The sequence below is a fragment of the Myiozetetes cayanensis genome, unplaced genomic scaffold, assembly GCF_022539395.1.
Source record: "Myiozetetes cayanensis isolate MyiCay16 unplaced genomic scaffold, myiCay2020 scf2-11, whole genome shotgun sequence".
Lineage (NCBI taxonomy): Eukaryota > Metazoa > Chordata > Aves > Passeriformes > Tyrannidae > Myiozetetes > Myiozetetes cayanensis.
In genome coordinates, this window is record NW_026087411.1 from 69,421,092 (window position 1) to 69,443,536 (window position 22,445).

At 40.2% G+C, this 22,445-nt stretch overlaps 1 long non-coding RNA gene across 1 annotated transcript; it reads left to right on the plus strand.

Annotated features, from left to right (window-relative positions):
• Positions 1–7,894: 7,894 nt before the first annotated feature.
• On the plus strand, positions 7,895–21,027 carry LOC126640468 (uncharacterized). Its single transcript, XR_007629049.1, has 3 exons — positions 7,895–14,616; positions 14,714–14,846; positions 20,516–21,027. It is a non-coding gene; the product is annotated as an uncharacterized LOC126640468 (long non-coding RNA).
• The last annotated feature ends 1,418 nt before the right edge of the window (positions 21,028–22,445 follow it).

The following is a 22,445-nucleotide window of genomic DNA, read 5'->3' on the forward strand; positions in this document are numbered from 1 at the left end:
GCAATCCAATACATTAATTAAAAGACATTCAGAAACAATTAACATTTTTCTTTTCTGACTCTCTTTCTGTGCCTTGAAGATGTGCTAGCTCATTATATTACTTAGCTGCATCAGTAAATGTCCTTTCTGTGTTATTATTCCCTACAGGGTGACTTTGATGTCTGTGACCCTGAATAAGTGCAAAATTGTGACATTAACATCATGTGACAAGCAATTCCACATGCTCAGTTAGGTCTTTGTAGCACATTCATCACTTAGCTAACCAGGAGAATAAAGAAAATTCCCAGGAATCCAGTCAGCACTTGGTCTTGCGGAAGTACAGCAACAATTCAAGGAGTCATGGGATCGACCTACCTTGAAAACAGCAAACCAAACTATCACAGGTCTTTTGGACCTGTGGATGTCTTACATTTATCTTTCTCAGTGTACTGGCTGGTCAGAAGCAGCAGCTGGTTCCCAAACTCCTTTGGGTCCTCTAAATTCACATTGTGTATCGTGATGTAAACCCCTCACCGGTCTTGGGTGTGAATACATCCATCTCCTCTAGTGTGAGAGTTGTCATGGTTTTCCACCTCTGCAAACTCTGTGAACGCAGTGCTGTGGACTTGTGCTATGAAAAAGAGACACATAGCAGCAGTCAGCTCTGAAAGGGTTGCAGTTCTGTATAACTAACCTAAGAGTGGAACTCGCCTCAGAACATGTCACTAGCAGAGAACAACTAAATAAAATGTTGCCAAAAATTATTTTTTACAGGGAAGGCCTACACTGCGGCTTCATTTATACTACCATAGAGTAAGCCAAACTGTATGAAATCGTTACTGTGTCTAGTTTTCCCTTCAGTCATATACATTCACAAAAAAGCATCAAGAAGGCCTGAAAATGCAAAAGATTAGCTCTTGAACTAAGGTAGAACTTTTTTCGTTTTTCGAATCTAGCTCAAATTTGGCAAAAAGTGTCTTAAATTGTGGTATTCAAAGTCAACATATTTTTAAAGCGTTTTTGGCTAAGTTCCACTTGTAAGATTTGTAGATAAGCTCTCACACAGAAGGACTTTAGCACTAATTATAAAGAATGCCCATTGACTGATGTCCCAGATTGCTGTGACATCAGCACTTGTTGAGCAGAACAGTTTAACAATGACCTTAATTTTCAAAAAAAGCACATCAGCGTCTTTAAAAGAGAATTGTCTACCTCGGCAGTGAGTCATTAGCGACGATGGTAACACCCAGGCAAGAATTCAGTACTGCAGTCAACAGAAGTGGTGTTAGTTTTCAAAAGATTCTGTTTCTTGACCATAAGTGCCACAAAGAGAATTACATACATCTATCTCTGGATATATAACTACTGAAGATAATCTTCCAGTGTAAATAAACACTTGGTATAGGGGTAATAGCCATGGAATTTTTTTAATGGTTCTTATTATAAGTAGCTAGCAAGCAAATACAAGGTTCTTCTTTTCCACTGTTTGTTTTTGCTATTTCCTGGTATGTAATGCTCCTTTGTTCTCACTTCAGTGCCAAATAATGACCCATGATTTACTGGGACTTTCTCTTTTCACTGGCTGTCCCAACATCTGCCTTGATAAGATCTCCAGTGCTACCAAAAGTTTCCCTGTTAGCACCTGGGTGTCTGTAATTTTATTCAAAGAAAGGATGGAGAAAAGGAAAAGGTATTTCCTTCAGTCATGGAAATCTGAGTAAAATTTAAATGTATTCAGAAGAACAGCTTGCCAGCTTCAGAGATGTGTGATGGATCAGAATTGATTCTTTACCATAAAGGTAATTAGGCAGCCCTGCAAAATGTACACCTAATTTGAACATAATATTGGATAAGCCTGGTCTGATTCCTTTCCTTTTTTTCCCTATGGTGTTCTGCACTCTGTGTTCCTTCCTTATTCTTCTGAACAGGCTATTTGTTTGGCTGATCTGTAATTATGGGGTGCAGAATTTGCTAAAGGTTAAATCAAAGCCCTTTATGGAAGAATTAAATTCAACTTCATCAAGGTAAATAACTGAGTAAATACTGGGGTGACTTCATCGTAGCAGATAGGAGAGGGTTTTGGTTGTGTTTTTAAATATCCTTATGAAAAACTTTCATTGAAATATTTACACTTTAAAGCTTTTGATTTTTTTTCTTTTTTTTTGCCAATTCCTGCTCTGACTCACTCCTAAAAACCTCAGTCAAGAATACTGCAATCTGCAAAAGAGGCATGTGACTACAAAGCTGGAGAGCTCTTACAAAACAAAACTAAAAGGAAATGAAGACTTTCTCCCTATCATACTGGGAGACTCCATATGGGATTCATATTTTTAAGACACTGTCCAAGCCTTCTAAATACAACTTATGCCTATAAAAAAATGTTATAACTCAGTTATATATCTATAGCAACAAATCAAGTAACTGGATATTTGTGTGATTTTTTTTTTCCCCCCTTCCTTTTTGCCATCCAAGCTGAACATCAAACGGTTTTAAGGTGTTGTAACGCAACACATTCGGTTTGCAGGGCTTTGTGTCATTGTAACACACACTGCTGATCACCTCCACCCCAAACAGTCTGCTAGGGAGGATGCAACACTGACTCAGGATCTCAGTTTTGGATACTTCGTGTGCTGAGCCATCTCACCAGCTCACAGCTCACGTCTTACAATATGGAGGGATTCCTAACACAGGTACTTCTCCAATTTTGGGCTTAGCTTAAATGATAACATTTTTAAGAAACAATGCCATGCATTTTGTGTTTATGTCACATGCCACAAATATGTCAGATAGGTGTCAAATAGTTTGCCTGTAAAATGGCTTTACTGTTGTTTCAGTTCTTGAAAGACAGTCTGTGCAATAAATTAAAAATAAAACCAAATCACATTAGAAACTGTTGTTAAGGAAATACTGTTGCCTCTGCTTATAAACTCACTGCCAAATAAACTGTAATAAGATTAGTAAATATTTATCTAGGTTTTAGCTAAAGTTCAAGAGTATCCCGGTATTAGTCCAGAAGAAAGAGAGCCCAGTGTGCAGTAACGTCTCTCTCATTGCTAGGGCTCTCTGAGGTACTTCACAGCTAAGCTCCCCACCAGAGTGCATGCACAGAAAGTCAGAACTGATCTTTGCATCATTTCTTCTGCTACTGAAAATAGAGGAACGAAAATAAAGGTGTACGCTACGTAGAATTCGGAAGGAGACTTTGTCCCAACACCTGCTTCCCAGAAAGCTAACAAATCTTGTTGGAAAGAAAAAGTTTTTAAATTAGTTTTTCTGATTTGAAAATTTGAAGATGCTGGAACACTCCGTTCAATATTTCTTTAGTAGAAAAACACCGTTTTCTAGTTCCAAGTAGCTTTCATTTAAGAATTTTAACTGCTTATATTTTTAAAGAATAAATCACAAAATCATAGAACATGCTGAGTTGGAAGGGACCCAGAAGGATCATCAAGTTCAGCTCCTAGCCCTGCACAGGACTATTCCCAAGTTTCATACCATGTACCTGAGAGTATCATCCAAATGCTTCTTGAACTCTGTCAGGCTTGGTGCTGTGACCACTTCCCTGGGGAGCCTGTTCCAGTGCCCAACCACTCTCTGCTGGTTTTCTTCACCTTCTGGGTGAAGAAAATCTTTTTAATATCCAGCCTAAAGTTCCCCTGACACAACTTCAGGCCATTGCTTTGGGTCCTGTCACTGGTCACCCCAGAGAAGAGATCGGTGCCTGCCCCTCCTCTTCCCCACACAAGGAAGCTGTAACTGCAATGAGGTCTCCCCTCAGTCTCCTCTTCTCCAGGCTGAACAGATCAAGTGCCCTCAGCCGCTCCTCATACAGCTTCCCCTGAAGGCCCTTCACCATCTTCATTGTCCTCCTTTGGATGCTCTCTAAGAGCCTAACATCTTTCTTATATCACCGTGACCAAAACTACACATAATATTCAAGATGAGGCTGCCCCAGTGCAGAGCACAGCAGGACAATCCCCTCCCTCGACTGGCTGGCAATGCTTTGTCTGATGTACCCCAGGACATGAAGTTTGTTTTGCTTTGTTTTCCTGGGGGGTGAGTGGGGCATTTGACCTCTTAACATAAGCAAAAAATGGTGATAGGAAGCCTACTTCCTTTTTGGGTCTAGCCACAGTTCTTGCAGGTGAAAGAACTGTGTTCTATAAACACACCTTGTGTGTTTAGTTCTACGTGTTTCTACATGAAACAAACAATTTTCTGGCAAATGAGAAATGAATGTGATTTCAAAATGTTGAAACAAATCCTTGTAAGATACTCTCATGCTTCTTCTCTTTCTAAATGAGAACTTTGGGATGAGTGTAAGGTAGCAGAGCTGCAGGGAAATTCTACAGCTCAGATATATATGAAATACTATATATCTCACATCCAACCAGTAATGTCAGCATGAGATATTGATTCTGTTCAGTATATTTCACAAAAAAGTTGGGGAACCAAAGTTTGATAAGTCTTAGAAATTTAATTTTTAATTCTTTTTCCCAATCTGTGAAGCAAGTGTACTAATTATATCACTTCAGCCACACACACTCATCCCGGATTAAGAAATGGAAAGTCCTAAACTCTACCTAAACCTAATAATACATTGTAGAAGTCATTAGGAGTTTTCCATAAATTGCAGAATTTCTCAGGAACTTCTATGCCGTGTGACGGTCCCACACTTACAAAGGTCTTAGTTTAAGCACAAGCAGCGGCACCTATCTAAGTAAATATTTATCTGGCAGGTATTATTGACACTGTACTTTCATGTGACTGAAATGTCTTAGGTTTGTTACAGACCACTGGTAGTATTTAGCCAGTTAGGGTAAGACATGTTTCTGAGGAACAGGTTACCCTGAGTCCCTCAGGCGATTCAGCAGTTTATCACAACACAGTTGGCATGGAAAGATCCACAGAACTGGATTAGGCACTCCTGGTGAAGAAAGTGCTTTGGAAGACTTATGTGATACCTCACCTTGTGTAGTGACCATATGGCTGAGAATTCAGGCCACCAGAAACCCCAGTGCCTCTTTTGGCAGCACAGATCCCTGAGGTGTCTTCTGCGCTGACAATTAGGTGACCAGGCTTGGAGGAGTGGCCAGTGGCACTGATGGTCAGGTTTTTCTCTCCATGAAATTGAAACAGTTGTGGATCCCCAGGCACACTCTCTGGAGCAAGCAGACAGTTGCATTTTCAGTAGGATGACAGCTCCCCTCTTAAAAAAATGGACTCTGCATATTTTATGTTGGGATATTTTTTACCTTTAGCTCAGGGACTCTCGGGTGATGTAAGAAAAGAAGGGACAAGTAGGCTCCTCTCCCCACCATGTCCTCCCTGTGGGCAGTCGCTGTGCCCTCTTCTAGCCCTAGCAGCACATAAGCTGCCTTTATCACTATACCTTTTTCCAGACAGGAAAAATGTAATTACATTTTTGCTACTCAAGGAGATTTCTGAACCTCTCCAAAGCAGACAGTTTGGCTACGTCTGTTGTCTGAAAGAAGACTGGTGTTGCCTACAGAACTGACAGTCACAGAAACCTGCAGAATGGAATAATGGAAAAGGATGGCACTACTGCTTCTGTCAGAGGAACAGTATAATGGTATCACTGTTCATCCTTCTTTCAGGCTTTGTTATATACATACATATATGTACATTAAACAATTTTATGCATAGGCTTTACCACAGTAAAAAGAAAAGGAAAAGAAGTTCCATACTGGATGAAATTCATAATCCAACCAGTAGTGAAATTATCAGAGCATATAACTCCACAATATTTGATTGCTTGCCAATCCTTGTTGGTTTATTTTTATGAAGTCCCTGGGCTGTATGAAAGAGCTATCCCCATGTCAAAGCCAAGACTGTAGCAAGGGTCAGATCAAGGAATTTTTCCAAAGAAATTCAGAACATCTCATTCATCAAAAGCTCAACCCAGATATGGCTAGTGACATGTCTGACCTCCTAGTTTATCCTTTTTCTTCCAGACTTAAAAGAAAAACTGATTTCTGGGCTCCAGCAGGTCATAGGATGAGCATGGGGCAAAATCATAGTGTGGAACAAAGAAGTTAACATCAGATTAAGCTGTAGGAAAGTTTTACTGTGACGTATACACAACACCCCCAACACAAGCATACGCTAAAATCTCTACCTAACATTCTATAAAATTAAATTAAATAGCTGTGTTTTTTTTCCTCACTGCTTTCCAGCACACTCAAAGCCGTGGTACAAAGAGTAGCAGAAGAGCAACAAACAGAAAAACAGCTACACCTGCTTGGTATCAATTCCATCAAGGCCTTCTCACAAGCATCAGGAGTTACTCCACCAGTATCAGTGACATTAAACTGGCATTAATATCAGTGTAAATGAGAAGATCAATGTGAGTCACACAGTATTTATTTATTGTGGATCATTATGGACAGTGATTTACATGGCATTATCCAATCAGCTTTCTCAAACAATCAAGTAGATAAGAAAAACTCTTCTATCTTCTCTATCCCAATTTATTTGTATGGCATTCTTTCCAGCGTTCTGAATGTTTCATAGCATTGATCTTGGCATTGTTTTTTCTGATTAAAGAAAATCTTATTAATGTATCTTTACAAATTTATGCTTGTCAGATTTATCCCTCTCAACACAAGACATCCTAACAAAGCTACTCATAGAAGTGACATGGATATACTTAGGACTACGTTGGCAGTTCTATAAATTTGCAAGCTGACGTGAGTGTATTGTCTCCAAAAATTCCTTCAAGCCAAACATCTTGATGACAAACTGTCAGGCAATGAATTCTTTACATAATCCTTGAAATGACAGATTATCTGTGAACTAATTTCTCTATCCTTACTAAGTATGATCATCCTCACTCATCCTGTCCTCATTGACTTCAAAGGTGTTATTTCTTAAACTTTAGAAACACTAGGTCCTTCCACCTCTATGTCGTGGTTTTGCCCATCCAGCCAGCCCCTGGGGCTGAGGATGGTTTTGTCCAGGTGGATTTATGGACAAAAAGCCGATCAAAAGTTCCAGTAACGCCTTTGCTAATTACATATTTAAGAAAACGGAAGAGAAGGTTGGTTACGCGGTTGAAATTAAAAGCGGCAGCCATGTAGGAGCAGCGGCGGGCCCTAAGGAGGGCCAGGGCCCCCTCCTCCTCCTGGTTTGGGCAAGGGGCAGGTGTAACACTGAAGCCCCCCTTCTCTCTTGTAAGAGAGTGAAGAAAAAAAACCTTTAAAGGACTGACTGCTTAGATGAAAAACCGCTGCAGAAGAAATTCCAGCAAAAAGATAATGAAATGTCCAAAGTCGAAGCTGCAGCAGGAGAGAGAGAAGTTTGAAGGCGGGGGGGCTACTTCTTCCCCCTTTCGCTCTCTCCCTTCAGCAGGGAAAAGACTGAAAAATAAATCCCTGCTACTTTTAGAAGATTGTTGGGGTGAGGAGACCCCCATGCGGCTCACAAAGGAGCTTGTGGATGTACAAGGAAGCTGAAGCTTCACGAAAAGGACTGAAATGAGGCAGAGTCCTGTTGAAGATTTATGACCCTGAAAGGAATGAGGCTTATACCGGAGCGAAAACAGCTCAGGTAAGCTTGGGATCTCAGTGAGAGATCCATGCTGCTGATACTGGAAATTTGTGACCCTGAAAGAGACAAGGCTTACACCGAAGTGAGAACGGCTCGAGTAAGCTTGGGATCCATGTGAGGGATCCATGCTAGACCCATGTCAGAGAGGTCTATCAAGGACTGTTCTCCCGTGGGGAGAGACCTCACAGGAAACAGGGGTGGACTCATAAGCCATTATCCCCTGTGACTCTGTGGTGAAGATCCATGGTAGGCAGGTGTCCTCTTGCAAGCCCATGGAAGAGAAGACCTTCAGGGCCTGGGTAACTCACAAGCTCTGGTCTTAGCCCAGGAAGGGGGCAGGCCCAGCCCTGGAGGCCGACATAGAGAAAGAGTTCCAGCTGCGATGAGAGTGCTGCAGAGTTATTAAAGAGACCTAGAGCTCCAAGAATGAAGAAAGAAACTACTTCTCCTCCTTGGACTGATAGAAAGGGGGGAGAAGTATTTCTGTAAATACATAGTACTTTTACTTGAGTAAAATTATTATAGATGTAGTTCTTTAGTTTTAGTTTGCTAGCAATAAATGTTCATATTATTTTCCCCAATCAGGTCTCTTTTGTCTGCGTAAACCTTCTCTCAACTTATAGTAATTGTGTGGAGGGTGAAAGCAAATTGATCCAGAGCAAAACCACGACACTCTATTACTTAAAATAACATGAGGTCAAATAGTATTAAAATATATTTTCCTGAATCAACAGCATTAATTGTACATCTATATAAAATACAAAAATAAGTATATGGACTATGGATGAAGCTTCCTCACTTAAAATTTCCACTCTAAAAAGATAGACAAAACTGTCTGAAAAACGTGAGTGACATGATGAAAAAAGTCACAGCACGTTTTTGGGTAGCAGCTAAACTTTTATTTTAAAAACACTGAGACCAGGACAGCACCTTTTCTTTCTTTATGGAGGATCTAATTCTAGTTTTTCAACAACCCTGATGACTAAACTGTTTCAAAATTGAGATCAGTCATGTTTCTTGCATGGCCCCTGAACAGGTACTCTTTCCCAATACAGCTGTGGACTTAGTGCACTTGACAGAAGATGAAGAGTGCAATCCTGGTTATTTTTTCTTTTTCTTTTTTTTTTTTTTAATTAGTCATCATGTCAACCCAATGTTTGGGGTTTTTTCTGAAGTCTTCATTAAGTAATCAGGTATTTCCTGGTCTGGGTCAGCCTGAGGTAGGAAGAATTTCAGTATGTTTTCATTTGTGGGAGTTTTTCCTTACAGAGAAATGTGGATATATTTTTTAACACGGAGTTGGCATCAGGCTTGGGGCAGATTAATCACCAGGAAAGAGGGAATGGGTGGACGACTAAATGGTCTTTCTCTCTCCCTCTGTTCCCTTTCCCCTGCCCCTGTATTCCTGCCCTGTTTGGTGCTGGCCCAGTGCAGGGGTTCAAGACCTTTCATTAATATTAGGGCTGCATCCAGCCCTAGTAGCTGAGACCTTTCCTCTTTAAAAAACAGCAGCAAAGCAAGGAGATTTTTCAGTTCTTTCTTTCCTTGCCACCAGGGCCCTCTGGTGCAGGCATGTGTAGAGTGAGACAAACTGAACATTGGGCTGTAGATACAGAAACTTCTGAGATATAACAGTTCTGTGCTTTTATACTTATCAAAGCAGTGGCTGTGGAGGACTTCTGAATGAGAAGGACAATAAAAAAATAAGGAATCAAAGTCCATCTGCATCAAAGGGATACCTTCACATTCAGACCTCGACACACAGTTACTACAACTTCCCCAGATACCGGAGAAGTAGGTCTTACTTCTCATTCACTACCCTGCCAGTGAGACCATTTGGGTTTTTTTCCTCCTCCTCCAAAACATGAAGTTCTCTCGCAGCTTCTGAGCCCCTGTGAGGTGATGTCCACAGATGCCACTTCCTCCTTGAGAGGAGGAACTTGCTATCACACCTGCCTCTGCACAAAAGCAGGTATCTGCCCTCAGGTCCACAGGTGCCTAGCTGCTGGGTGGCTTTCAGCAACCGAAGCATGCCACCATCCTTCCTCCCCTCTCCAGCATACACACATGCTAACCCATTCCCTAACACCATTACCCTCCAGGAAATACTAGGGCACACTTCTTGTGGCCAGATCCACACCCCAGCCCTGCTGCAGGCACATACACGTGTTATTTTTACATAGGTGCAATCTCACACTGCTTGTGCTGTACTGGACCAGTGGCTGCACAAGAGCTGGTGAGCACCAAGGAGGAGAGGGCACGGTGCACACAGCTTTGGCACAACACCATGCACTGCAGCTGGGCAGCTCCTGCTTACCAGCACCAGCAGGAGACTGAACTCTGAAAAAGAGGAAGGCTGGTATCCAAACAGAAATCTAATAGAGAAGCCCTCTATCAGAGCTGACAAACGTCTGCTAGATGTGTTCATTGATCATTATTTATAATTCCTACCCTTCTGGTAGAGTTCAGTGCAGGCACAGATCTCCTCCCAGACATGATCATAGCTCTGCTGTCCAGAGGCGTGAAAAGAAGCAGTGGAACTTGACCTCACAGGATGTGTTTCAAACACCTCGTGTTCCAGGAGATCCTCCATCCCTCTCTCTCCTGTCTGAGACCTTGTGTCAAATCATATTAAATGCAGACAAAAGATTCACAAGGCCAATGAGGCAGCAGCAAGCCAGACCCCATCCTGCAGTGAGTCAAGGTCAATTCAGAGCATCTAGCCTCTGCCGCACCGCTCCTTACTGCTTCTCCTGGATTTGGGACAGTTCTCTGCTGCCCTCTCTCCAAGGTGAAAATATAGAAATGGACTTGCCTGTTATAACATAAGGAGGAAATACAGCAGATAAGAAAGAGTATGAAACTGGTTTTTTTCCCTGAGATTTACAGAGAGGAAGGACTACCTCTCTCCTTTCCTGTCACCCCTTACCCTTAATGAGTGGTGATCAAAATCAAACATATTGTATTTGGTGAGAAAGTGGAAAAAACCAAGGAGAATGATCTTTTTTTTTTTCCATTGTATCAGTGAGCTGCAAAGCCATTTTTACTTCTGCTAGTAGTGATAATGGCTTGCTCCCAAGCATTCCAGAAAAATTACCTGCTATGGCAAGCTTTGAAAGAATGGTTTCTTTGTGAAGTATCTGGCATGGGGAAAAGGTCTGAAAACAGGGATCATAAAAGAAAACTTATTTCACTGGTACATACATTTTAAAGAAAAAGACCATAATTGTCTAATATTTCTAAGAGTATCATCAAAATCAAATCCATTAAATTATTTAAAATATTGTAAAGCCAACCTCAGCTGTAAAGCCTACACATCCTCTTTCTGACTTTTGCAATGTGAGGTGAGTTCTCGCTCAAATGTTTTCTGAGACCCACAAAAGTAATGATGAATGTTAAATAGGAACTAGGGAGATTAAATGTATACAGAGTACTGACAAATCCCAGGTTAAATAAAATTAGTAGCTGTAGTTATAGTAGTACAAAAGTAATTTTTAAAACACACATGTAATCTTGCAGGAGTTTTTTTTAATTGCCACTTCTATCAGAAGTATAATTTAAAAAGCATAGTCATGTTTTAGCAATTATTAGCGTCAGCAAAATTTTGTTGACAGGAATTCCAGCAAAGCCTTGATAGGAATTATAAGGGTGTTAAGAATAGGAGTTTTATAGGACTCTTTATCACCTGTTTCAATGATAACCTCCTTGCTTCACGCATTAGTTTATGTCATCTTACAGAGGCAGAGCACTGTTGTTACACCATTTTTACAGATGAGGGTACCAGACCTGCTCAAATTTCACCGGAAAAAGGTGGCAAGACCCCAGCACACCTGACAGTCTGTCACACCTGCAGCTCCTTCATGCACCTGCAGTAGGAGTGAATGAGGAGAGCTTCCTTGGCAGATGCAGGCCAGCCCTGTAGGGTACATTCAGTGAATAAGATGCAATTAGGACAAAGGAATGTGAGGTGTAAGAGGTGCCTCAAGCCTGCTGTGGATGCAAAAACAGACCTGATCTGTGAGTATACATTGCCATTTTTCCAAGGAGGCTGGGTGGCAAGCAACCTAGACAGAGCTGTCCTGCAGCACATCCTCAAAATATGAAAAAATGGCATTATATCACCATAATCAAGAGAACCTGAGAAGCTAGAACCAAAATAGAGACACTCAGTAACCGCTCCCTGGGGCACATTGTGCCCTACCAACTTGTACCTTGCTACTGGAGTACCTCTCTTTATCTTTGAAGCACAGGTCTGAACCCTGATCACATTAAAAGAAGAGCAGTTCTGAACAATCCCTTTGAAACAAATTCCAGGGCTGATTTTGACCTGGTGAAGTTCAGAGATTTTGACTTAGGTGACCTTCAGAGCTTTCAAATATGTATGGAAGTGTTCAAGCTGCCTTTTGAAACTGCTGAACTGAGAAAGACAGGGGAAAATATCTCTGTGGCACCTTAGTAATGGGTCTTTAATGAATTCAGGCATAAATACATGATACACAAATCTGAGGCAACTTTTCTCTAGAGATTTCAATTTCCCTGGAAGAGTCCAATAAATAAATTAAAATAACTTTAAATTAAATCACTTTAAGTCACATTAACTCTAGAGATTTTGAATGAAGGTCCATCAGCTTAGCTCCTTTCTTCTGTTGTTTCAATTTCATCCAAAGCTTTTGTTTCCAGGGATCTACTTTAGGCTTAACGTGGTTTTCATAAAAGTAATAAAAAAACTTATGAATACTGCTGCATGTTTTTGGTATAGGAGGCAATATTTAGTAAAGAAAATGCAACACATTCATTTTGTATTTTCAACATATATGAATAGAGGCTCTTGACTATACAGAAATATTGTAGTTTGATAAGACCTGAATTATTAAAACATATTCACTCCGATTTTCAAAAGGAATATTTTAGACTTTAGTCACTGAAATGTATCTTGGTACATCCTGAAGACTGGTTAGGACTAACACTAACCGAAAGAAAGAAGTTCCTCATAACTACCTTTAAATAAGGGATCCAGTTGTCTCTCTTTTTCAAAGCCTTGGCTGGATCTAGCATGCCCCAGTTCTCTGACTGAGAAACCTCTGCATCATAAAGTGGAAAAATTCTCATTGTCTGCTGTTTTGAGAAGATGTTGATAAATTTTTGGAGAACCTAAAACACAAAAGGAGATGCTACTGTTATAAATTTCCTACGATGGATATGAAAACCCAGAGTAAAGTAATACTGCATATTATCTACAAAATACTAAAAAAAATGGAGTGGTAAAGGAACAAAAGAGACATTCTGGTCCTGTGTTGTCCTTCTTTTCCAGCAGACACAGTGAAAGTCCCTGCTGTTAATTCTGATGACTCCAAAAAGAAGACCAGTATTTTCTAAACCACTGTCCTTCAACCAAAGTCAATAGTAAATTTCTTATCACAGGCTTTGTCAAGAATAGCATTAGCCTAGAAGGCGTACTTTGAAAATCCTGTTCAAAAATTAAGAAGCCACCGCCAGCCTACAGTACAGGTAATGTACATCACTGCCTCCTTGTGTAAACAAGTGTGTCTGTGCTTATCTCTGACAGCTCAGGGAGTTCAGCTGAACTACTCAAATGTTAATTTGAGGAAAGGTTTACAGACCAGTTTATGCAACCAAACTTTCCTCCTTTTCGGCTGCACTCATACAAGGTGCAGTTTGTAAGGCAAACCAAGCATTTAAAAGCAGGATGTTATTTCTGTTTAAGAGTTACGCATCTGTTTTAGACCCTGGAAACACACTGGAGATTTTCAGTTGGTTTTGTGTGTTAGATGACAGAAAAAAAACAAAACTGAGAGTTTTCCTGCTGGTGTCCCCTGAGCTGTGGAAGCTGGCAAGGTCCTGGGCAATGGTGTGTTGCAGCCGACCTCTAGTGGAAGTACCACAGCTCAGGGAGTCACCAAACAAGGGCAGGAAAACCAGAGAAAATGCACAAAAACCACAGAAACATGAGTGAGAGCTAAGAGAACAAAGGTACGGCCTCAGAGCCATGATACTGAAAATGTGAATGTCAGCCACTACTAGAGGTTAGTGGGAGTGAGCTGAACTTTTTACTTCTGCTTTCTGTCAAGAGCAAAAATGCCACAATCTCATTTTCGTGATACAAAACACTAACTTGTAATAAATGGAAATTTCTTCTATGCTTATAAAGATTTTTTGTTGTTGGTTTGGTTTTTTTTAGCACCGAGAGGTGCATTTCACTTACCAGGGAAAAGAGGTCCATCTCATCAGCTGAGTTATTGAGATTCTTAAGGTTATGGTCAATACCAAAGTGAGAAAGCAGAAGCTGGAGCTGAGGTTTCAGCTCCTGGGTTTTAGTGCTGTGACAGGGCAAAGTGTGTCCTTGGGGCAGGACTCTGCAAAAAGCCATAATCAGACCATCTGGAGAACATCAACACTTCAAGCAACGTGAGCATAATATGTCTAAGTAAGCAGTGCCATCAGTGTCCTTTGCTTTGTATCCACACAATGATGTAATTTCCTTTTATTTAATCCTGAAGCTGAAGTATGTCAGAGAATGGAATGTGATGGTGGGGGAAACCCACATTGTGTGGATTTTTATTATTTTCATATCTCTTTTAAGAAAGGGCCTTCTGCCAGACCCCAGAAGACGAGCAGCTATTAGCGGTTTGAGGCACCTCCATAGTTCTTGGAGGAGTGCCTATCTTCTAGCATGGAAAGGACGCCAGCTAACAAATCCTTCTGCCTGAACAGAGTGCTGGCTCAGGAGCATACAACATTCTTCTCACACACACCTCCCAGATCTTCACATGCCATAAGAACTTTAAGTATGTTACTATTTCAGAGTTATCACTCTCTGGTATCTGATTCTGGCATGATGCTGCTATTGCAAACTTCTGAAACAAGGGTGTGCTTGGGATGGCTGAGTTTGGCCTGGTATCAGTGTTGGAGAGTCTATTGGCAACACAGCACACATTTTTAGAAGAACTGAAATGTTTTCTCCTTCTTCACATAGTCTCAGGCTTGCTCTTGGCTTTGAAGGATACCAGTATTCCTTCATCACCGAAGACCAAAAACTACTGTGTTCCTGTAAGTTTTGTCATATTTTCTTCCCTTTTTCCAGCTCTTTGACAGGTATATTTAACACTGCTTGGTTGGTTTGTTGATCATCTGTTTTTTGTCTTAGGTCAAACCATAACAAACAGCAGCACTTTTTCTGCTACTTCTTATCCAAAGACTTTTGAAAGCCTAAAGTATCAACTGATTCTCCTTTACCCTGTATTGGCGAGTACTGCTGATACATGCAAAGATCCTAACAGGTAAGTTAGAGTTTGCTGAAGATCAGCAAAAATCTTGGGGTTTAATGCAACTACATGAGATCAAATTTTTACCTCATTATTTCATTAATAAAGGGCCATCTGTGTTTCTACTCCGTGCTTTATTTCTGCTTTGTTTTTTAATGTCTTGTCTAATCATTCTGCTGTTTCATCTGACACTCAGATCTAGACAGCACATTAATGAAGCTTATGATGGTAATAATATGATACTGTTCCTCAAATATTAGATAACTAGATACTGAAGATCAAAATGAGTAAGAGCATGTCTCATCTGCTTTTAATACCAATAAGGCTCTACTCCACAGAATGGCTCAGGTGAACTTTGTAATGTTGCAGGTCTTGCATCCTTCTCTGTACATTATTAACCCACTATATCCAAGGCCAAGGATCATCCCTCCTTCTCCTATCCTGTTCATATAAGATAAATGTTGCAGGTTCAAGGGCCTTCATTTGGAAGGAAGAGTTTAACTGCCCTCTTCCTGCACTGGTGCCACTGTACTCCCGGGGCAGTGCTGCCATAGCTTCCCCTCATGGGACCCCCTTGGGCCTAAGGAGTGAAAGAGGGCTGTACCAGCATAGCCAGTTAGACCAGTTAGAGCTTAATGAGACCACTAACTGAGGGCTAAAGGCCCCTTATCTGTCCCAGGTAAATCTGCACTTTCCGTAGCACTGTTCTCGCTGGTTGGGCAGTGGTACTCCAGCCAAGGGCTGTGCCTTCCTCCTCTGTGCAGACCCACAGGTACATCCCTTGTGGTAGTGGTTTTCAGTGGAGAAAAGAGACAGGGAGAACAAGTCACAGTCCCTTTTCACTCCTCCATCCTGGCCAGCCCATTCCTCACCAGCAAGGAGGAGGTGTGCCCCCAACCCCCCTTCAGGAGAGAGGAGTTGTGCTTTTCCAGAGACAATAATCCTGTGAGCTCCTAAAGTTCCACACCGTTTCCACTCTGTAACAGGATGGGTTAAATCATAGGACTTAAACACTCTGTGGCAGGAATGTTGCCTTTCTTGCTAAGTACCACTCACATAGGTAACTCTACACGAACAACATCACTCCCTTCCTTCAAAAGGAAGGAGAACTTGAAAATAACCACAAGCAAATTCTCCTAGAGATATTTCAGTATAAGTCTTTAAATAACATCTTTCTTCTCTAAGCTTCTCCAGAAACAGGCCACCCACAGAAATATTTTACATAATATTTTCACAGAAAATTGGAAGGGTGAGTTTCAGGATTTGGCATAACTGGGACACCTTGGATTCTCCACCAAGTTGACCCCACCAGTATCCTTCTGAACCACCTGTTTTTGCAGCCCAGGGTACAGTGAGGCCAAAGGAGCAACCGCTGCAGATTCAGGGCTCCAGACTCTGGAATCTGAATACCAGATTTCCAGGATTTTTGCTGACTTTAAAAGCCACACTCCAAATTTCGTAATCATACAAATCAAGGATGGCAACATTTTCACTGTTGACCTTTCTCAGAAAATACGTATCAATAAAGGATATGTAGAACTGTGGTTTTAAAAGAAAGTTGATAATTTCTCCCCATTTCTTCCTAAAACTGTTGAACAGGGAAACATATCACTATTACAAATATCTGAATTCTTATCAAAAGCACTTCTTAATTTTTCCCAGTTATCTTGGACCACATTAGGATATTTCTCATCAGCCACATTCGTTCTACGAGAAATAGATAAATGCTGGAATACCTGAGGTTAAGAACATATCAGTTGTTATTCTTAGTCATTTAGAAAGCATAAAAACTGTTCAGTGGCAAATTTAGTAACAAAATAAAACACAAAAGAGAAAAAACAAACAGTAGTTCTCCATTGTATATAATTTCAGAAATTTATTCAATGTCAATGACTTACAGCACTGATAAAATAAAATCATTGAATAAATTAGATAAAATAAGGAAGTATTCAAATGTATTTCCAAAAGGTGATGCTTAAATAAACAAATACTCCCCAAGTCTACAGACTTGAGATGTCTCAGTCCCTGACACTGTCCTGCTCTCTCTCTTCAAGCTTTCTCCTTATCCTGGATCTCCTCAAACCCATACAACTCAATGCTAGGTACACTGCACACAAGGAGCTCATTATTCCACTTACCTAAATTAATTTTTATCATTGCAGTATTTCCTTTCTAGTAAAATCAATCTGCTAGAAGAATTGAAAGTCACATGTACACAGTCTAGTTCATTAGCTACAAACCTCTAGATTTCTTACATTGATCTTCCTCTGTCTATTTTCTTATCCAAGACTCAGATGCTTCATAATTATACTTCACTGTTCAAAAAATGCTCATCTTACCTTAGGAGAAAGCTACCTTCAGAGACTGTAGGTGACACACTACAACCACCAGGTGTAAACCACCAGATCTTCCTGTGTCACTGGATTTTTCTTTCCTGTCAGAAAACTTTACCTTGCCACTGAGAGCCTTGCAGCCCTCTGAACACTGTATATGTGACTAATTTGCTTTTGTTTATATATATAAAAGAGAGACTATCACTTTTGCATCTTGTTCCTCAATTAGCAAGAAGGCCATTGCATTTCCACCGCATGAGAAATCATAGCTTGCAAGTAATCTCAAAGGTTTATTTCCTCCCTAAATGATTACAAGTGGTATTTCCGACCCAAAGAGGAAAAGGGAATTTCAGTCCCAACAGTGAATCTTTCTGAGCAGCTAATTCTGACCATAAGCAGACAGCTGAAAGTCTAGACAAAAATTACCCTTAGCGTTAACAGCTTTTAATTTGGGTGGAAAAAAAAGCGGTTGCTGACACACTGTTTTTCATGAACAGCTGTTGTGCTAGATGTCTATGTGCTAGATCCTAGATTTGATTCCCTCCTGATAAAGGGGATAAAACTGTCCAATAACACTGCCGTGTGTACAAAATCTCTCCCATCTTAGCATATGCAAATATTTACTCTGGACTAGCTGAGGAATAATGCCTGCAAAAATGTGAATAAAATCAGAAATAACCAGCAAGTCACACATTTGTAAGCAACAGCAGCTTGACATTACAGGAAACTTGGACAGCATATATATTATCCTTAGCATCGGAGAGTAACACCAAAACAACAGCTAATCAGCCACCAAAGACCACTGTGCTAGTAGTGAAGTGAAGTGTATTTCCCCTAAGGTGACCAATTGGAAGTATTAGGGGTATTAAAAAAACCCTGGTTAATCCATGAGAAAATGGCAGAATTCAGTCCACTGAACCTAGAAATTTGAACTCCACTTAAAAAATGGAAATAAAAATAACAGTAACCTGCAATACAGATGTCCTAGAACAGCACAGAACCATCAGGGAATTGGGAGAACCTTGTCCCAGCCCATCTGATCTGACATAGATTCCTGTCCTTTAAAGAAAGAGGAGAAAAATTTTATATCATACAAGGGAACTGCAACGACTGATATTTTCATGTCTGTTTTCAGGAGGGAGTTTCATGCTGGTTTTGTTTTCAAAAGTGCACAGTGTAACCTGCTGGGCCAGAAAAAGCTCCTGGGTCCTTGCAGTAAGTGGGAGCCCTACCTGGGCCAGCAGCAGAGGCAAGCTTGCTGCTGTGTGCTCCCTTCTCCGGGTTATTCCCAGCTCTCTACCTCCCTCTGCATGACAGCAGCCTGAATAACACAGGGATTTGCTTCTGGCACCTGTGAAAGGAGCACACGATGAATTTATCTAATTTTCAGGACATAAAAAAATTCCAAAAAAGTGGTAAATAGAGAAAAATTATTATGCTTTGAATTTGTTTGAGAGTTGTCACATAAATAAACGCTGCCGAGCCAGGTCCAGATTAGTATTCAAATAGGGTCATGCTGTGTTATTACTGTGCAAACAACATTACGACCCTTCCCAGTCTGTCTTTACAGGCCCAGATTTAAAAAAAACCTATATAATTCTCTCTGTTTTAGTTTTCAGTTACTTCTTGGTAAAGAGCGAAGAGATTTTTTTTTTTAAATGGTGTATATTTTAGCCACCTACCCATAAACCTTTCTTCATTATTGCCTCCCTTTCTTTTCTGAAACAGGAAGCATCCTTTGGAATTGCAACAGAGCCTCAGGGGAAAAAAAAAGTTCAGTAGGATGCTATGTACAAGCTGGTATAAACCAAACGTTTGTCAGGCCCAATATAGCTCAGATGGTGAATTTAGGAGTAAGCAAGTTTAATGATATGAAAAGACTATATTAAACCAGGAGAATTTATTTAATTAACAGACATTTTTTGGCAAACTCTTTTCTTCCACCTCAAAGCCCTGAAAAAGTCCATCAGGGTGTTTGCCAATCCTATAAACACATACTACAATGCACAGCTATGCAATGGAGCTCCTTGACAAGCATCCTTCGCAATTTAGTCACCTTCCTAATACACCCATGGCACAGAAGGGGAAGCTGAGGAAACTTTCAGAGAAGAACTGGTTTTTAATTCCTGTGTATCAACACTGGACATGAGGAAAAGGATCTTCACCCAGAGGGTGGTTTGTCACTGGATCAAGCCCCTAGGGAAGTGGCCATGACACCAAGCCTGAGAAAGTTCAAGGAGTGTCTGGATGATGCTCTTTGTCATATGGTTTAGTTTTAGGTAGCCCTGTGAGGTGAAGGGAATTAGACTCATTAATTCTTATGACTCACTTCTAACATGAGATATTCTAAGATTCTATGATAAATATGCTTACAGGAACCACACATTACACGTTTTTATGTACTTGAGTGAAACAAATTCATGAAAATTGAAAACGGGTGAAAAACTGGACCATTAACAAAAGCTGCTCCTAAGTCTCGTCCAAAAGCAATATATGGCAAACTCTGATGGAACACTTCAGAGCCCTAAAGAGGTAGGATCAGAAAAGGTTTTGTGATCATCTATCACTTACACTGCTCTAAGGCAGGAAAGTAAATCTGTTCCCTAAAGGTATTTATCTATCCTGTTCTTAAAGATGGATGGTCATTACAGATGGTCAGCAACCTCCTAGTCTAGAGATAAGTGTTTAATTTACACTATCTCTGGAAAGCTTGAATTTTAGCCCATTATTTTATGGCCTATTCATAAGTGCAAACAGAAGTTTCTTTCTTCACCTTTACAGCAGTCTCCCGTGTGTCTCAACATTTATAATCTAGAGAAAACAGGGTGGACACATAAATCCAGCTCCTTTCCTTTTTGTTTCAACTGTCCTAATCAAGAGTTCTTCGCCTCTGTTTTCCTCCACATATTCTCCAGGTAGTCTTCAGCTTCCCTGAAGCACAGTGGCAAATTTGGGTACGTTGCCATAGTTTGCATCTCATCACCACTGAGAAAAGTAAGAGCAGCTGCCTTATATGTGACTACTCTGTTTATACATTGTAGCATTATGTTTAGAGATGCTTCCTCTTCACTGTAAGAAGGACACACTTGACATGCCAGGGAGATCCTTGCTTACAATATGCACCATGAAATCAATTTAGTTTATGTTTTGACATTCCTTTCCATTTCAGCCACAATTCTGTGGTAAACTCACAATGGAAAAGCTGGTGCTCCTGACTCCCACATACGTACTCAGGGTGCAAAACTCAACAGCTATACACACACGGCTTTTGTATCACAACTGGAAGAAAAAAAAAAAACCAACAAGAAGATACAACACGTCACTATAACTTCACTCTCCTTCATTCCCCAGCAAATTCTTGGTACGTGTATGCATTCCCTGGAGTATCCTGTTGTCCTCTATTTCTGCCTTCAGCTCTGTCAGCTGTGCTGGTAGTTCTTGTTCCAGCTGCCGGGCCTTCTCAGTAGAAGCCATTTTGCCTACTTGAGTTTGACAGACTAAAAGACAAAGCAGTCAAGATGCAGCTCCTTTCTAAAGAGCAAATCACTTGTGAACTCTGGACCTGGAGATCTGTGCACGCAAAAAGTACAAATTTCCACTGCTATATAGGCAATATCAACTTCATTAAATAATTGTTTATGCTCAGCATCTCCTTTAACAAGAAGACTTTTAATATCAGGAACAGAACTGGGTAAATGTGATTTTTCCCAGTTTGATCAGCAGCCTGAGGAAAACAGCAGAAAAACTGGGTCTCCTGCATTGCACTACCAAATGCCGTCTCCTCCCTCCTTCACTTAGTTTCTTAATGACACCTGAGAAAGTTTAGGTAATTAAACATTAAATTTGATGTGTTGAATAAAACATTTTACACAAGTAGAAACAAAACTTTTTGCTTTCTTTTTTTTCCTCACAACCAAATATGGTGACATTCAAAATCTATTTTCTCCCCATTTTTCTCAACTGAAACTATTATTTAAAACTGGCCAGAATCAAAGAAATGAAAGAATTTGCAAGAAATGACACTTTTAAACAAATGTGCTGTTTGTAAATAATTGCTAATACCAAATTCACTCAGTTCTAACAGGAAACATTTGGTTTGTGATAATTTCTAAAGTAGCCTTGCTCTCTTTTCACCATCTGTAATTAGAATTATTCTATTCACTTTTTAGTGCAGGGCATAATCAAACAGAAAGAAAAAAAATTGCTTCTAAGGGAAGAAGTAAGTAATTGCAGAAAGATTTGGTGTTACTTGGAAGCAAAGGGTAAGAGGAGGACAGGGACATTTGTAACCAATTTACAGAGAGATGCTTATGTGAGAGCTTGAATTAACAACATAAGACACGAAATCTGACACTAAAAGCATTTAATATAAACAAAGTAGAATAGCAACCACACCTTGGCAGCAGGACATGAGATGCTTTGCAAAGACTGAATTTATGCTAAAGGTAATGAGATAGTCTGCTATTTTAACAAATTGGTATTTATGACTGAATAGCACCATTCAAAGGTCAAAGGGAATCTATGTGCAGTAGATTAGTACTTACTTTTGGGAATGAAGCTAAAGATTTCTACTATATTAGTACTAAAAAGAAAAAAATCTACCATGCTCTACAAATGCCTTCGGTTGGTCACTGAACCTATATGATACTCCAGACAGCTTTGGCAAGTGAGGAGAACATTTAGAGAAACCATCATAATCTGGGTCAGAACGGAAAAACGAAACCAGACATGAATGTAAAGTGCTAACGCCCAAAAAGATCTAATTATAGATAAATCAATTTAAGTAACTAGAAAACTCCAAAGCAATCAATACCTCAAGGATTTTGATATTAGAGAAGCTGGAGAATCTTTAAATTAATGATTAAAAGTTAAATGGAACTTGCCCTCAACAGTAAAAGCAGAGGGAAGAGGTTGGAAGCAACCATGGTGGAGCTAACCCAAAAGTCAGGGCCGGGAAGCCCAAAACTAAAGGAAGAAATATCAGCTAAAAAAAAATTTGTTGTGGAAAATAAAGAGTAGGATGTTCTTCAGCTGTACAAACAAGAAGGAACCAAGAGAAAAGAAATGATGCCACTATGCCAAGTGGAGTTCAGATAAAAATAATTCAGATATGGCTATAAAACTAATGGCAATTATTTACCTCAGCTATTCGATAACATGGAAGTAAACTTAGGGTAGCAGAGTGATGCAGTGGGAATATAAATTACCATTTCTGGGTACAGAGAAAAAACTTCTGGCAAAACAGTTAAGCTGCTCATAAATAAATTCAGGTTGCAAAAAG